The sequence below is a fragment of the Balaenoptera acutorostrata genome, chromosome X, assembly GCF_949987535.1.
Source record: "Balaenoptera acutorostrata chromosome X, mBalAcu1.1, whole genome shotgun sequence".
NCBI classification, from domain to species: domain Eukaryota; kingdom Metazoa; phylum Chordata; class Mammalia; order Artiodactyla; family Balaenopteridae; genus Balaenoptera; species Balaenoptera acutorostrata.
The window spans coordinates 67,197,369-67,216,578 of NC_080085.1; positions in this window are offsets into that span (position 1 = coordinate 67,197,369).

The window sequence follows — 19,210 nt, forward strand, 5'->3', positions numbered from 1 at the left end:
TGAAGGAGGGTAAGGAATCCAGATAAATGCCAAAGTCCAAGTGCAGTCCACAATACTATACGGCCTCTTTGCTTTTTTAGTCTACCATTACCCTTTCAAAGAGAAGGGGATTACTTTCTGCTGTTGCATGGTGTCTATGGACACTAGGGAATAATTTGGGAGCTTTTATATCTGTTTCTACTCTTCACTCCTTACACTTTAAAATATATGCTCTATAAGGGAAGATTTCTTTTCTGTCTTCTTTGTTACTGAATCATTATCAACTAGAATGCAGGTTTGACATAAAAGTCACCCAATAAATATTTATTATTGGAATGAGTGAATAAACCCTCACCTGAACCCAAAATATAATTTCAATCATAATCAAAGAATATAGACACTAAGCCAATCTCAGCTTATTGCCCATAGTGATTGTGGCAACCCCTTTGATTCTGTGACCCAGACCTAGATGCTCCTCAAACTTCCTATTTTTATTTTCCAATTTAGAACCTCAGGAATGACTGATTTTCACAAATGACTTTTACACTTTAGATGGAGAAAGATCATGTGGGTATGTTGTTTTGGTATATTTGCTGTTTTGGCCCACTTAATGGTGCTTCTGCAGCTATTTAACAAGAATGCTACTCACTGTTATTATTAGATGAGTAGTCTTGGGAATTCCCACTCCCATGGCAAGGTTGGGATGAAGTTATACTTCTGACTTTTAAAGTTGGAATTTTATAGTCACTCTTGCATTGAAACAATGCTGTATATTATTATTATTATTATTTTTTTTTAAAGGATTTTCTTATTTATTTATTTATTTATTTATTTATTTATTTATTTATTTTTGGCTGTGTTGGGTCTTCGGTTCGTGCGAGGGCCTTCTCCAGCTGCGGCAAGCGGGGGCCACTCTTCATCGCGGTGCGGGGACCGCTCTTCATCGCGGTGCGCGGGCCTTTCTCTATCGCGGCCCCTCCCGTCGCGGGGCACAGGCTCCAGACGCGCAGGCTCAGCAATTGTGGCTCACGGGCCCAGCCGCTCCGCGGCATGTGGGATCCTCCCAGACCAGGGCCCGAACCCGTGTCCCCCGCACTAGCAGGCAGATTCTCAACCACTGCGCCACCAGGGAAGCCCTGTATATTATTTTTAATTAAAAAATTTCAAAAAAAATCTACTAAGCATAAACTGTGCCCCAGCTACTGGAGCGGGACTTGAGGATGAATGGTAATCAAGAAAGTCTTTTCACTCAAGGAAATCACAGGCTCATAGGAGATGAAAAACAGAAAATGATGGTGAGAACTTCCATGTTCTATGTTAACACTAAAGAGTAATCAATCAACTCTGCTTTGAGGATCAAGAGAGTCAAAAACGGTTTATGGAGGAGGTCAATGTTAAAGTTGAGTGTGGAAGGATAAGTAGGTATTTGCTTGGCAAATGAATAGAAAGAGACATTACAGACAGAGAGAACAACATATAAAAAGCATAAATGTATAAAATGAATGTATAAAACAACATGATATATTCAGAAAAGTGACAGAACATGAGGCTGTGGAGGTAGGTAGGAGTCAGCTCATGAAACACTTGGCATGCCATTTTGAGGAGAAGGGACTTTATACTTTTACCAATGGGAAGTCACTGAAGGTACCTGGACAGGGAAATGGCATGTTCAGATCATTTGGGCAGCAGGATGAAATGTTAAGGACCTGAACTAACTAGATGTGGAGAGGGTAGGTGGACATGACATAAGGTTACAGAGATAGAAGTGACAGAAGTTACAAGTTTTAATGGTAACTTCTTAGACAGGAAAGGTGAGGAAGAGAGAGGAATTCAGTTGCAATTCACTTCACTGAGAAATACAGAAGGAGGACTTTTTGCTGTCATGAGGAGGGAGCTGGAATGGAGAGAAAATAGAAACAGGGTGAGAAAGTGTTCAGTTTTGGACATGTTAAGGTTGAATTGTCTGTAGGATAATACCCAGGGGGGAAACCCCAGTAGGCAGTTAGAAATACAAATAAATATTCCATTTCTATGAAATAGGAATAGGTTTGAAGCTAAGGGAGAGATCTGAGCTGGAAATAAATATTTGGTAATCATTGGCATATAGGTGGGGGCTGAAGTTATATGTGTGATGAGATCACCTAGAGAGAATATATAAACTGAGAAGTCAGTGAGTTGATAGACTGGATTAGGACCCTAATCACCACTAACAGCCTGGTTTCTATGGGAAATGTTCCCCAGAGTCCAAACAATCAGCTTACACACTGGGTTTTTCCCCTGACTCTAGGAATAAAAACAAAAATCAAACCAAACAAAGATCTTGTGTTTGCAATAGAGCTTTAGAGTTTATTAACCACTTTTATACCCAGTACCTCATTTGATCATTATAACATCCCTGTGGGGATAGTCAGGGCAGGGTTTTTCCGCCCTCTATATTAGTGATAAATTTGTATCTCCAAAATATAGTAACAAACTTTTGGGATGTAGCCAGTTCAAAAGTTGAGGGCAACCTATAATAATCATACATTATATTTATAATACATGCTTTTGGGGAAATTATCTCCTTTGGTTATTACAACTAACTTCGGAAGAAGATAATACAAAGATAGTTATACTGATTTTTATAGATGAAGAAACTGAGGTCCAGAGAGGTTAGATAATTTGCTGAAGATGGTACAGTTCCTTGGTAACAGAGACAAGGCTAGAACCAAGGCATTATTAAGTCCCCAGTTGACCATTTTTCCCCCCACCAAACTACTTTCAAATAGAAGGGAAAAATAGATCTCTACCATGAGAATGTTTTACTGATGTTTATTCAAGTAAAAGTCTCATATGGCAAAGGCATTAAGAAAGTTGGAAAATATCAAGACTTAACATATCTTTTCATGTTAATAGAAAAAATATAACAAAAAGATAAGGAAAATATAGAAAGAAGTTACATCTCAACAATAATTCCAAAACAAACAACAGATGAGTGTAAATTTTCAAGAGCAGAGAAGTATACATCAAATGAGAGGATTTCAGCTCACCATACTGTGGGGTGTGGGGAATAGTGTTGAAGATTAGATTAGTTGAAGAGCTATAAATGAAATGGGGGAAGGAAGGAAGAGGGGCCTAGAGAGGCAGCCGAAAACTCAAATACTTGGACTGCATTTGGAAAGTTGACTGTATGTTTCAGTTAGATGGTCAAAACTTAAAAATGATTTTCTTTTAAGAACAGTATTTATACCCTCTTTAAGGCTCCCAGTTTAGATCTTGAGAGTCTGATTAGCCTCCATCATATTTTAGGGTTAGTTTTGCTCATCTGGACTCGGACAGGAGTAATGGCATACTTAAAAAGTAGACAAGTAGATAGTCCTTCTCCCTCTTCTGGTGGGAGGGATGGCCTCAGGCAAACTTTTGCTGTGTGAAGTTTGGTATTCTCCCTTTTTGAAATTCTCTCCCATAATTATCTGTCTCATTCCTCAGGTGTCTTGTATCTTTGTGCTACTCTCCATAGAGTAGGTGGGTATGGAGTGGGAGAAACAAATAGATATCTGTCCAGACTTAAAGTTTCTATATTCCAGAATTCCACCTACCCCTCTCCTGAATTTCAGAATTTCCTCCACACTTCCCTAACTTTTCTTCCCTCAGGGTTGCAGAGCTCAGTGAAGAAAGAGGTTTGGAGGAAAGCAATGTGATTTAATGCATTCAGAAATGTGAGTAAGTGACGAATCGTTCCTGAACCTTCCCAGAAGTAACTGCAAGAGTATACTTTGTTAAAACATATGACTTTTCAGTTGGTAGACTTTCTGACTGCGTGACAAAATGAAGTGAAAACAGTAACAGTGGAACAGTGTGGGAGAAGATATTTTTGGTTCAGGGTATAATCAGAGGCAATCCTGCCTGGCAGTGGGTGCCAGTCTACTTCCTTAAGCTGTTCCTGCTTTTCATAACTTCTTCCTTTCTTCTTGTTCTCACTTAGGAACCTACAAATTCCCCCAAAATAGTCAGATTTTCAAAAGAACAATGGAAGGGAGGGAGCCTCCAGTAGGATGACAAGGGACTAGGACGACTCCACTCAGAGTTTTGTATATATCAGTCTAAATCAGGGTTCTTTTGTAAACAAGGTGTGAAAATTAGGGACTGCTACAGTGTCTTGTGGACAATAGGTTTCTGGGTAACTGGGTTGGAAGACTTAGGCTGAGTTGAATGTCCCAGGAGGTTATTTTACGGGTGGGGAGTTGTTAGTGTTGCAGGGCTTATTTTAAGAAGGGCAGCCAGCTTCTTCTCCAAGGTGACTCTGGGGTCTTGTTCTTTCACATTAGCAGTGACAGATTTTTCCGAGTTTAGGAGTTTCCATACTTTGTGTGTGTGTACCCAGAAAGAAACAGACAGAGTGTGTGTGTGGCATGGGGTGAGGGTGAGGGAAATAGTGACTTTTCCTATCAACGCAGTAAGGCCATCCTCCTGCTCCAATTTGTGACAGTAGAGCCCAGTCACAGCCTTATATCCCCAAGCCATGATGACAAATAGGTTTCTGACAAAGATTAATCTATTAAAAAGAAACCAAACAACTCTCCAACTGTTATAGGTGATGGGAGGTCTGCTGCTTGGGGAGGATGGATGGAATCTGAGAGAGAAGATCAAGTCACAGCCAATTAGTGACCTAAGTCTATAGTTAAATTAAGAATGAAGATAATGGCATTTAAGCTTAATAAGGGCAGCATTTAACCTCACCCCACCCTCTATGTCCTCAAGAACTTTGCCCATTTATATGAAAAGAGCAGCCGTGTAGAATAGTGGGTGGAGCACTGAACTGGGTGTCAAAAGAACCTGGTTTCTCCTTTCTAGCTTTGTCATTGACTAATAAAAATAGTAATAATAATAAGTATAACAATAATAATAAGAATAAATCCTTATTTAACACTTTGGAACATACAGTGTCTTTCTACCTACATACATGATCTTTTTAGAGTTACTGAGATCTTCAGCTAAGTCACTTCTCTTTTTTGGGTTTCAGTTTTCTTTCTAAAAGGAGATGAATTGGTTATTCTAAGGGGATTCTTAAAGCCAATACTGTAAAATATTTAAGATTCTGTTATCTGAATATAATTATGTCGGAGGATATGTGAGAGTAAAACCAAACACACACACACACACACACAAACCCTATGATACATGGCTCAGGACTTGAATAATTATATTATCTAATTATTTTTGCTTATTAGCTTGAATCCATGGCAAAATGTTAAAGAATTTTACATTTTAATATAGGACTCCAGAAAATGTACATGACTCCTACACAAAAAGAAATTAATCTGGAATGTTCGTGTGTACTGACAGAGCTGGTGCAGGTGTTGGTTGGATGAGGAGAGCGCATATTTTAGGGCAGCAAACTACTCACAGTTCCTCAATTAAAGGTACATAGCCACCTATTTTTTTTGTTCCTATACGAAGACCAGCTCTGAATGTATACGCAGGCATCACTCACCTATTTCATTCATTCATTCATTCATTCATTCATTCTCATTTACTATATACTGGGCTTCCAGTATGTGACAGGTACTGTGCATATACCAGGGATAGAGAGATGAATAGGAAATGAGTCACCTCAAAAAACTTAAAGGTTAGTCTGATTCGTAATTACTTGCTACTAGATCAACAAATTGAGGGTTTTATTAGCAACTGAGAAATGGAATTATTGACTAGCTACTCTTAAATGTTGCTAAGTTAACTCCAACTCATCAGTCTACCTGCTTTGCTTAAAGTGCTCAAACCTAATAGACTGCTCTCTGTTCAGTTGTTTTGAATGTCAATAAAATGACCAGAAAAGAAAAAAAGTGAAGCCAGGATGGGACCATAAATCACATATAGTAAGACCTTTATTATTATAGGCTTCATGTTTTCCTAAATATAACTTTATATGGACAGAACCTGATTCAACATCCAAGGCTATAAAGTGGATATTAGCTCTCAATGCCAGCATTTTAAAAGATATATGTATATATATTCAGAATCTTTTAAAATTCAATAGTTGTTTTTCATCATGTCTGAAAATGTTTCTTTATAATACCCAAAGCCTTTTCACACCCATTATTCATGGGATTTTCATGACAGTCTTGTTTATTTAGGTAGAACATCAATTGTTATCAGTATTTTATAGAGGAGAAAACTAAGGTTCAGAGAAGTTCAGTGACTTGTTCTGGGTTAGTAAATGATTTGGTGTCTTTTAAGGTGACCAATCATTCCAGTTTACCTGGGACTGAGGGAATTTCCAGAACTCAAGACTTTCAGTTTTAAAACCAGAATAGCTCAAGGCAAACAAATATGAGTTGGTCACCCTAGTACTCTTCACAGACTTAGATTCAAATCTGGGCTCTGATGTGCAGTTTTCTAGGAATTCAATCGTAGGCACGTTGTTCAACTTCTCCCAGCAAAATATCTTGCTTTTATTTTATCAAATAATAAAATTAGGATCATACCTTTTTCCCTATAATGTTATGATTTAATGAGATCATGGCTGTGAAGATAGGGAATGTGGAACCTGGCCTGGAGTAGGCACTCAATAAATATTGGTTCCCTTTCTCTTACCACTGGATTACTACTCTCTGCTCCATATCATGTCATCTCAAGCAAGCCTGATCACCTTGGGCATAGTTTCCTAGCACCAATAAACACCATGGGGTTCTCACCTGACTACTAGAGCCCTTTGTGAGAATATCACTTTCAGTGTCCATTTGGAATTGAGGAATTCCTCATGCCTTGATGCCTGGTGGGACTATGTATAGGTTACTAGTGAGAAGTGTGTTACCCTTCTTCAGAAGACTTTAGAATCTGTTCACTGTCTCTGTTCTGAGTATTGTGTGCAGGTAGCAGTATATTTACACAGCATACTAATGGATATTCCAAGCTGTACAGTTTCTTTTCAGAGACTTAGGGACAAATAAGGGGTCTTCAAAAATGGGAGAATGAGCTAAACCAAAGAGTGTGGGAACACAGTGAGCAATTCTGTCCTTTACTCACTATTTCCCAGTAGGAACAGGCTTGCAACTCTAGCTTGCTCCATCTTTTTTAGTTCCTCTAGCTTTGGTTCTAAGGATCTCTCTAAGTTGTTTTCCTCCCACCCCCCACCACCAGTGCTTTTTCATTCCCTGTACAGTTCTTTCTCTTCAACCCAAGCCAATCCAGCCTTTAAGACTTAAGTCACGTGTTGCCTTTCCAAAGAAGTTTAATCCACACTCCATTGTTGCTTGTATTTACCCTCATCCAGTAAGCCACTGAACATGTCATCAGGATTCTAGTGGCACTTTCTAATAGTTTCCCTCTGCTAGAGCCGTCTTTCCAATGTAATTATTGTAACAAGGGATGATTCTTACCGTCTATGTCCTCCTCAGCACCTAACACCAGGCAGATTTGACAGTAGAGACCAGTGGTTTGATTAGCTAAATCTTATTTGTGTCATTTCATAAATCTCTTCCCTGGGCCTAATCACAAGGTACTATAGTCATGCCTTGTATACTTTACCCACTGAAGAGCTTTACCCATTTGTACTGAGTGAATTGGTATCTTTAATGTATGCCCTTGCTCCAGATTTAGTCTGCCCAGTTCTTAGGTTGCCTTTAGGGCAGTATATATGCATATTCTATGCATGATCTGAGTTACGAGTAGTTCTAAAGTCTCTTGCTTTTTTCCAGCTTCCCTCTTATTCTATGAAGCCCCTATGCCTCTCTCATTGGCATGAAGGTTTAGGTGTGGAAAATGTGGTAACAACCTCAGGTGTGAGACATATGAAAAACCATATAATGCAAAGGGAAAAGAATAAGTATTGTAACAGAAATATATATAGAGAGAGAGAGACAGAGAGAGAGAGAGGGAGAGGGAGAGAGAGAGAGAATAATAGCAGAATTTGGACATGCAGAAACAGGACTGAAGGGGTGCAGGTGAGATTTGAGGCAGAAGGAACAGCCCAAGTAAGCCATGTGGGATCAAAAGTTTGGAGAATGTATGGAAAACAGTGAATACTTCAGTTTGGAACGGGTAGTTTACAGGATGAGAGGGAGCAGTGGAAGGGAATATTGAAAAGCGGCTTGGGACCATATTCTGAAGGCCTCTGATTGCCAGACTAAGGTCCATGGGCATAGAGGGTCACTAAATGCTTTTGAGCAGGGCAAGGGCTAGAAAGATTATTTTCACCAGGTCAGATTAAACTGTGGGCATGATGAGCCACTGAGTCTGCCCATTATAAAATGAAGAAGGTTAGTGTGTTACAGTTATACAAACTGTAATCTCATCCTACCATTGTACGTTGGTGTGGCCTAATGAAAACTCTTTCCTGGAAGAAACATTTGCAATGTATTACCACACCTATCCAAGCATATCATGACACTGATTTGTATAAAATTATTGCAATATAAATGCATGTTTGTTGTGTCTTTTTGCCTAGGATTGAGTGGAAAGAGATGACCCAAGTGGGCAAATCAGATTTAGGAAATGAATAAGAATAGCAAAAATCAACTAGTAATCAGTAAATTAAAAAAACAAAAAAAACAAGTAGTCTTCTTTTCAAGCAGTGAGATTTTGAAATGTCCTCCCAAGTATTCCTCCAGATATTGCCTACACTGACACAGATTCAAGAAGGATAATAACACACCTTCATTTCACTTAGAAGATGTGTCAAGTTTTCCTTACTGCCTGAGCTATATGGTTCTAAGTGAGTCTTCTTGGGAAGAAGTCTGGCTTCGGATTCCCTTTGACATATGCAATTAATTACTATACAGAGAAACATTATAAATTGTGTCCTTTTATATGAATTCCAGCACTTGGATAGCCCTTTTTTTTCTCTCAGACATGCAAAACCAGAGTTCCATTTGAGCCAAAAATAAGTAGGTAGACACCTACTCACTGTAAGTTGCAGGTACCAGTAAGGCCCTTTGCTCCTCTAGTGTATACCTGCCTTGCTGTGGTTGTCTACTCATTCTAAGACACTGGGCACCCAGGACCAGTCCCTTACCTCTGATAGTTGATGTTTTTTTCTAGGAAAACTGAGGCCATTTGATAAAAACTCCTTCATTGGCCTTTCAATAGAAGCATCATTTTAAAAATAACCCCAGAATTTTGTCTTTCCCTTCTCTTTCTATTCTTCCTTTTTTTCCAGAATAATCTGTTGAACTGCATCTTCAATCTCATCCCCTATTTGAGTCCACCTCTCCCTTTAACACAGACTTCTTGGCCTCTACCCTCTGTACATGTTCAATTACTCCACATCCTAAAAAGGTCCACTTTTCTTGCTTCTCTCTCTTTTCTTGTTAACTCTGTTATTCTTTCACACCAAAATACTCATTGTCTCTATTTACTGTCTCTATCTCCTTGCTGTCCACGTAGTAATCATAGTTAATGTTTACTGAGTACTTTATATACTTTAACTCATATAATTTTCACAACAATTACATGGGGCGAGTACTATTTTTCTTTTTTATTACCCTCCCAGTTTTACAAATGAAGAAACAGACTCATGAAGTCAATTAACTTGTCCAAGGTCACACAGATAATAAGTGGTAAAGCCTGGATTCAAACTCAGGCTATTAGGCTTCAGAGTTGATGCTTTTTACCATTACACTATATTGTCTCCCAGTAACACTTTTGGAGATCAGCGACCTTTTAGTACGGTCTAATAGTGTTTATTTAGTGCTTTGCATCTTTTCTTGAAATTCTTGAAATCAGTTTTTGACCTGGTTCCTTTGACCCAACACTATCTTGGGTTTCCTTTTACTTCTATTATTGTTCTTTCTTGGTCTTTTGTGTTGGTTCCTCTTACCTCTATTTCTCTAACTTCAGTTTGAAGCCCTCTGTTTCCCATTCTAATAAATCTGTCCTTTGAATGACACATTTACTTTCACAGTTTGATTATCACCCATGTGGATAAATCCCAAATTGCTGTCTCATGACTTACATAGACAGCAAGTCTCATTGTTGCAAAGAATGTTAAGGGTCATTTGGAACCAACTACTGTGAACTAGGGAGATCCTGCTAACATTACAGAAAAGTTTCAGAAAGTGGGAGTAATAACTCCCTCCCCACATTTCTAACTATCTTCCTCCTCATGACTTTTCTGTTTTTTGCAATGGTACTTTCATTTATCAAAACCCAAAACCTTGGAGTGATTCTCCAACTTACTTGCTCCTTGGATCTCCCATTAATTTAGTCAATAAATAAACACTTAACACATATTTATTGAGTTTCTACTACATTACAGGTTCTGTGCTAGGTACTGGGGATATAACATATAACTGTTAGTGAGTTTCTTGCCTTTATAAAGCTTAAAATACCTCTAAATTCTCTTGCCTTACTCCTTACTAACAACCTTTTCAAGTTTCAGTGATTTCACAGCTGGATGTATTCTGTAGCTTCAGAGATGATGGCAATTGATACTGCCATTTATGTAGGTCCAAGGGAGCAGAAGTAAAGTCACTGGGTGTAAGCTACAGGGAAGACAGGCTTTTTGCCAAGCAAAGTAGATTTATTTTTCAACAAATATCTCTTCCAGCAGAATAATTTTGAACTAGTTAGCACACTGTCATTGTAAGTATGTAAACACTGACTAGATTCATTCACTCATTTATTCATTCACTCATTCATGTAACAGATGTTATTGTGTGCCTACCCTTTCCAAGCTCTGTGATAGACTGTGGGTATACACAAGTCAAAAAGATAGAAAATGTCCTTGTGTTCACGGAGCTTATTTTCTAGAAAAGGTAACTCTGTTTTGATCATGGAGGTGGTAAATATGATTTTAGTACTTGTTGAGAGGCTGAACTGGATAATACTGAATTCTCAACTCTAGGAATTTATAATTTTGAAGTCTCCCTGCCCCTGGCTACTTCTCCTTACATCACTTGTGTTAGCACCAGAAAAATCTTTCCCAAGTAGAGATTTGATAATATTACTTCCTGGATCAATGACTCCAATAGCGTCTTACTGACTACAACAACAACAAAAAATCTGACATGGCTATAAAGTCCTTCAGTGATCTCATCCCCCCCTTTTTCCTACCCTTTATCTCATTATTCCCCTCTACAAACTCTGGCTTTTGCAAGGTGAACTATTTTTTTTTTTTTGCCTGTCAAACATACCTTAGCAGGACCACAGCACAGATCTAGGTCCATTTCTCTTTAATCCATTTAATTCATTCATTCATTTAACAAATGTAATTAAGAACTTACTGTGTGCCAAGCACTGTTCTAGATGATAAAACAGTGAAAAAAATTGACAAAATCATGTCCTTCAAAGAACTTATAGTGGGGACATGCACATTACATGGCTTCTTGCATTTGCCTTTTGCCTCAGAGGAAGGTCCTTTCTAGGAGCCCTCAACTAGATAGAGGATAATTTTATAGTATAGGACAACTAAGCTGGAGATATACCAAGAGAGCAACATGGTTTAAAATGGTAACTGTGAAAGGAAATGTATTTCTTCTATTTTCTGAACCTGTCTTAATCTATAGGGAATGAAGAGGGTCAATAAGTGTTTTTAGGTGATTTATGACCATAAGCCTATGAAAACAGACCAGGAGAGGTTATTTTTAATATACTAACAGGACTATTGTTCTTCTTATGACATCTGAGATAGATAACACATTCTTTTTGTCTAGTTGCCTAGTTCATGAGAGGACAAATGATCTTCTTGGTCTGTGCCACTCTTGGGGAAAGTTATAATATTGGTTATATTCTGTTTTCAGCATCTCCTACTTCCTCCTTTCATCTCTGGTTTACTTGCTCTTGCTTGTAAGAATAATCTTAGGCTTGAAGTGAGTCTGAAACTTTTTCCCTCAAGTGCCATGTAACTCATTTTACATGAATTACAGGACAATGAAATATAAACTTCCTCAGGATCTTTGAGGCAGCTGCTTACCCTAGCCTCCACATTGGCCTCTGTGATACCTTTTTCTCTTTCAGGCACTGTTAGACTTAATACATATTTCTAAGTTACTCCCTGTCTTCTGAGAATAAAGAATCATTGTACTGAAATGCAGTGTAGTGTATGTACTGAACTATGAGCTAAGAGACTTGGGTCTTTTCCTGGTGCTCCCACTAACTAAATGTATAATTTAAACAAGCTATTTCCTTTTTCTTGGGCCTCAGTTCTCCATCTGTAAAGTAAAGTTTGGGCTAGATAATCCTTTAAACTCAATTCCAACTTGACATTCCAGGATCCTCTAGTGGGATAGATCAATGATTGAGACTGCCTTGGCTTGGCCTCATTGTGTATTAGTTATCCATGGTGACAAAACCCCCACAAACTGTAGGGATGATCTGTTACATTTTTAGGGATTAAGAGTTTCTTTATTCTTTTTGAAGGCATGCTGGCTCTTCTGGGTTAGAATTCAGAGTATGGAGTTTAAAAGGCCAAGGTCATAAGGGTCACTTACCATATGGGCCAGCCAGCTTTGTTTGTTTCCTGGCTGCAGCCTATACCATAACAACCTTCCCCATCTCCCCCTAACCATTTTACCAATACAGGTTTCAAGGCAAAACTGAGCATGAATTCCTATGGCTTAGTGCTGTTCATCTTCAAGGCTGAGAAAAGAGCTCAAATGACATTTAGGCAACAGGATCTTTGCACAGATGAGGTTAGCATAATCAGTAGAGGTCACCATGATTTCTAGAGGTGACTCTGTCTTACATCAGCCAGGTCAAGCACATGACAAGAACAGTCAACTAAAGACCAGCCAGAAAATGTATCCAAGTGTCTTCTGCTTTGTCAGTTGGAGGCAGTACCTGTGACAACTATGAGCCAAATTATTGTCTGTAAAAGTGCAGATGAGAGAACTGTTTGCAGTGAAAGCCATCTGGGTTTTGTTTCTGGGTTTGAGCTCAAAACATAACATTCCCAGGCATTTGAGATGTGTCTTTCAGATGCTTGAGACTCTTTTAAAATTTTCATGTAAAATAGTGAACTCAGGTAAGGAATGAAATCTTCATTATTCTGTGCTGTGATAGTTTTGGTTGACTAAGAAGGGAAACCTAGCACATTGTCGGTACTGAATCATCACCAGTGACAGAATAGTACACACCAATGATTCTCATATATGACAAGTATGGTTGCTGAGGTCATCGAAGAGCCTCCTTATCACCATGGTTTATTTCTTTGTCTTGAAAAAAAGATGTCCTGGCTGGGCTACTCTGTACAACTAAAGCTTAAGGAAGAGTAGAGGTGGCTCAAGCAGCTGAGCTTTCCTACAGAGGCTCATCCAAAACATGGGCAACGAAAAGGTAGAATGGGAGAAGCAAGCAAGGGGGAATAAGGACACCATTGAAAAAGTAAGTATTCAAGCCAAAGCTGGGCATAATATGGAGAAGGTAAGACATTAGAATAGATAACCTATAAATCCAGGGAATAAAGAGATTAAAAGTCAAGTAGATCTGGATTTGAATTCTACCCCTCTCACCTTCTGGCTGTGTGACCTTGGGCAAGTCGCTTAATCGCACTGAAGCTCTCTGTTCTCATTTGTGAAATGAGGGTAAAAAATAGTAATTATCTCACAAATGTTAGTTCTCTGTTGTTTCAGCTCTAAACGTTTAAATTCTATGCAGTTATTGTTCCAAACCGATTCCCTCCATCTCTAGGCTTATAATGGAGATCACACTCCATATATACCATACATAAACATTCAAGGACTGATTTTCATTTGTAATCAGATGTAAATGGTATATATTTCTTCTTCTTAAGAGCAGGTTTCAATGGGATGGGAGGCAGAAGTGAGGTTAGGGCACATATTCATGGAGCAGTTGTTATACACAAGCACTGTCCTAGGTTCTTTGTATATATTAACTCATCATTCCCCCCAAGTTTTACTCAGTAAGAGATATTATGCCTTTTTTTTTTAAATTAGGAAGTGAAAGTTCAGATGATTATTTTGCCCAAGGCTAACGAGCTTGAGAATGTATAAACTGGGATTCAAACCTAGGAATGGGTGACTTCCAAGCCTGAGCTCTTTCTTGCTCTTTCCATACAAATTCATTGGATTCCGAAAACAGTTCTGTGAAGTAGGCAGGTAGAGATTATTATTTACATTTACTGCATCCATTTTTGGAGGAGGAAAAGTGGAACTCACAGAAATTTAGTGACTTGCTACAGTGAATTTCAAAACCAAAAATAGAATTTTGGACGCTTCTTCCTACTGCTCATCTCTGTCACACTAATTGTCTCTACTTCCCAGTATATTGGTAATGTTGGTAAAGCTTCAAGCATAGTGTACATGGGTCCATTCTCCATGGTACATACTCTGACAGATGTTGGGGTAAAGATTTAGTAGAGGGTAAATAAAGTGCTGTAATACTCACAAAATTGTCTTGGGAATCCCTATCTTGTGATTTTGAGCTGTGACTATTCACCTTTTTTGAGCTATGCACTCCTATGAGGATATGATGGAAACAGCAGACTCTTCCCAGAAAAGTGCACATGCACAATATTATACAAATTATTTCAAGGGTTTGATATTCTGAGACTATCCAATTTATAAATTTTTATCTTACAGAGAAAGAAATCACCAGGACCACAAAGATGTGCTGTCCAAAGTACTTTACTCACCCAGGAAACTACCTCTGAGTCACTCTGCCTTCACTGATCTCCATTTTCTCCTAGTAACTACACAATTTAGTATTTTGTCGTATGGAGTTTAGCACTGATGGATGGTATTGTGTTGAAGGGACACTCAATTCTTACTATTCATCGCATGTGAACATTTCTTACCTTCCTTACTTCACTGTGAGTGCCTCAAAGGTGGAGCCTCCATAAAAACCATTTTGTATTCCCTGACATCACCCTCCTGCTGCCTAACTTAGCACAATACTTTTTCTGAGTGATGCATTAGAGTAAGTCCCCTACATACAAACCTTCAAGTTGTGAACTTTCAAAGATGTGAACTTTCAAAGATGCGAAGGTGCACTCGTATGTCCAATCATGTAAGTTAGTTCATACGTCTGGTGTACATTGTCATGTGCATGCATCCTCTACAAGTGGTTGTGCTTTTGTGTATACTTTACTGTATAGTACTCTTTAGAGTACAGCAGTACAGTATCTTTATTTCAAGCCCAGATGTCCGGAAGCAAGCATAAAAGCAGCGGTGATGTAGCTGGTACTGCTAAGAAACACCAAGCGATAACGATGGAAACAAAAGTGAAAATAATTGAGAGTGGAGTGAGGTGAAAAGATGGTAGATTTCACTCGTTCTTATAACATGAATCGTTCAACCATCGGCACGATTCTAAAGAACAAGGACAAGATCATGGAGCATTTGAAGTCTGCTGTGTCAATGATGTCGGCAATAATACTGAAGAAGCATGGAAAAATGATGGAGGAGATGGAGAAACTTCTCAGCATCAGCATCGAGTCCGGCTCAGCTTAATGCTGATTAAAGAGAAAGCTAAAAGCCTTTATGAAGACTTGAAGAAGAAACAAGGCAAGGAATCAGAGGGCACATCTTTTAATGCCAGCCATGGCTGGTTTCATTGGTTCAAGGCTAGAGCCAACCTTCACAATGTAAAAGTAAGTGGCGAGGCAGCGAGTGCAGATATGGTAGCTGCCCAGGAATTTCCTGAAATGCTTCGAGAAATTATTGATGAAGGCGTGTATTTACCCAAGCAGGTTTTTAATGTGGATGAGACAGGACAGTACTGGAAGAGGATGCCAGACCAAAGTTACATCATTAAGGAGGAAAAGTTGATGCCAGGCTATAAAGCAGGAAAGGATAGGCTAAATCTGTTGTTTGGTGGCAATGCTTCCGGCAATATGAAGCTGAAGCCTCTCTTAGTTTATCATTCAGAGAACCCAAGAGCCCTTTAAAACATAGCCAAGGGCTCTCTTCCTGTTGTGTGGAAGAATAACCTCAAAGCCTGGGTTACACAGGTCATTTTCCAGGACTGGTTTTTCCACCACTTTATCCCAGAGGTAGAGAAATATTGCTTTGAGAAGGACGTCCCATTCAACATTCTTTTGCTGCTCAACTACTCTCTGAGCCACCCCCCATTCATGGACGATTTTCATCCCAATGTTAAAGTAGTGCATCTGCCACCGAATACTACGTTGCTCATCCAACCTATGGACCAGAGAGTTATAGGGACTTTCAAGAAATATTATTTATGTCACACTTTTCATCAGGCAGTAAAGGCAAGTGGTGAATCAGGAACAAACGCGATAATTTTGGAAGGACTATAACATTTACAAGGCCATAAAAAACATTGACTTTGCTTGGTGTGAGGTTACGGCCGTCACCATGAATGGGGTTTGGAAGAACCATTGCCTGCAGTTTGTTCACAAGTTTTGTGGATTTGAGAAAGTGGATGAGGAGTCCAAAGAGGTCTTCAGCAACTTATTCACCCTCAGCGAGAAGCTGGGGCTAGATCTGCAAAAGGACGACTTCATTGAACTCCTTGCTGTGCAAAATGAGGAACTTACTAATGAAGATCTGATAGAATTGGAGGCCCAGAGAAAGGATGAAGAGAGACAAGAGGAAGAAGAAGTAACTGAAGAACCAAAGAGATTCACAAAGCAGGAAATGGAAAGGGGATTTTCTTTATTTGAGGAGGCACTGTTAGTTCTGAGGCACAGGACCGGAGCCTAGAATGGTACACGAAGGTTGCAGCAGCCGTTCAGAATGCAGTCCAGTGCTACCGTGTCATCTATGATGAGAAAAAAAGAGCTACTACCCAGACATCGCTGGATCGTTTTTTCAAGAGGGTAGACAGAATTGAATCCAACAAGGAACCAGAACCTGTGCCATCAACATCAGGCGTGAGTGAAATTGCAGCTTACCTCCACCTCCTGGTGCTGATGATCCTTCAGCTCTACCATCTCCCACCTCCTCTCCCTCCTCCAGTCAGTAAGTCTTATTACCTGTTCACTCAGTGCCAACCCCTGTATGCCAGCTGTTGTATTGTACTACTGTACTTTTCAAGGTACTGTACTGTAAGATTAAAAATGTTTATTTTTGTGTTTGTTTTTTTATGTATTATTTCTGTGAAAAGTATTTTAAACCTATTACAGTACAGTACTATATAGCCGATTGTGTTAGTTGGCTACCTAGGCTAACATTGTTGGACTTACAAACAAATTGGACTCACAAACGTGCTCTCGGAACAGAACTTGTTCAAGTGTACGGGACTTACTGTACACACTTGGACTAAACTCACACCTCAGATCTCTTCTAAAAGGAAAACGAAATAACTCTTTCTGTAGAAAATGAGCTCCTCTTACTTTTCTTCAGATTGACACATAAATTCTTACTTCTGTGTGCAGAAGTGTGAAATAACCTGGCATGAATGGGCAGCTATAAACAATTTTGTACAGCTGTAGTACAGAGTACGAAAGGAAAGCTTAACTCTTAACAAAAAACATTTTGCACCGAAAGATTCTAAAGCTGATGAAATGTCAACAAAAACATTGCAAATCGTCTTGTGTTATTTCTTGTGAATTTCTCTACAAGAGGTAAAGGAGTATAGTATTGGTTAGTAGTTGGATAATTGGATCTAAATCCTGCCTTCTAATTGTGTATAATATTGATCTGTGAAACTCAGGCATGCAAATTCTAAAGCAAGAAACACATTGTAAGTGAGGTGACTACTAAGCTAACAGTTCTCTAACTTTGAGAGAAGACATCTTTTTAATAATAGAATAGGCTACATTTGAGTCCAACCAGATGGTACTAGTTGGTAGAATTTATTAAAAAGTTCACATGATCTGAAATACAAGAAATGTATAGAAATGACAAGACTTAGAATGGGAAAGCTTGAACATACTGAAAGTTTTGGCTTGGGTCACTGGCTGCCATTTATCAAGATGTGCAATACAGAAGGAGAGCCAGGCTTCTCAGTGGACAGCAATGATTATGTATACCATTTTGGATTTGTTGAGCTTGAAAATGCCTATGAGACATTCAGAAACAAATAAATGGGCCTGGAACTCAAGAAGAAAAACTATACCTACTTTAAAATGATCATAATAGAGGATGTCCCAGAGCCCATAAGTATAAATGAGATAATAATAGTGATGATGATAATGATAGCAACAACAAAAAAATAATATTCTTTGAGTATCTACTGTATGTCAGGAATTATGATAAATACTTTACATGCATTATGTAATTTATTTCTCACAAAACCCCAATGAGAGGAAGCAATTTGCCCAGGGTAATGGAGTTGGTTAATGGTGAAATTTAGATTTAAATCAGGACTTCTTGATTCCAGAACTCAAGAGAACACAGAGAATGGGACACTAAAAAGTACTGACATTTAACAGATGGACAGAGGGAAAATCCCTAAAGGAGACTGATAAAAAGCAGCCAGAGATGTAGGAATAAAATCTGAAAGAATCTGATGGAAATGAAGGAAAGACAGAGCTTTAAGAAGGAAATGGTCAATAATATTGAATGCAAAACAGAGGTCAAAATTAATAAGAATAGGAAAGTACCTGATGGATTTAGCAATGACCTGGCAGAAGAGTTTTGGTGGAGTGATGATGGAGTGGCCCTGATTACAGTGGGCTGCCAATGAAAGGGCAGTAGGAAAGTGGAGACAGTGAAAATAAATTGTTCTTGTGAAAAGTTTGGATGTAAAATACTAAAAAGAGAACACTAGACATTGTAGAACCTTGGCAGTATACAATAGTGGTTACATAGTCTGTACATAGGTAAATAGTCTGGACCCTGAAAGTCTAGATTTGAAACCCAGCTTTGCCATTTACTAGCTATGTGATCTTGAGCAAGGTACTTGACCTCACTGTGCTTCCCTTTTCTCATGTGCAAACTAATGATAATAGTAGTTAATTACCTCATAAGGTGGTTGTGAGGGTGAAATTAGTTAGGTTATATAAATCACTTTAAAATGTGCCTGGCGTATTGTAAGTACTCTATGTGTTTTATGGCTTGTTAACGTTATATAAGGTGAGACAAAAATTAATGGTTACATAAAATTGAGTATGTTTATAGGCCACATGGTAGGAGACAGAAAAGACTGAAAGATTGAGAATAGAGGCTAGATGAGGAATACTAATTAAGTAAGGTCCAATTTCTGGTAGAGAATTGAAGTGGAAGGAGTGAAAAGAACAACTGGGGAATTAACTCTGAAGGAGAGCTGTTTATTTAAGGCTGAGGGAAAGGACGTGAAGTGGGTATAGTTATAGATAAGCAAATGTGAATATAGTGAAAATTTCTTTCATGATGGCTTTATTTTTCTCTGTGAAGTATGAGGTCAAATT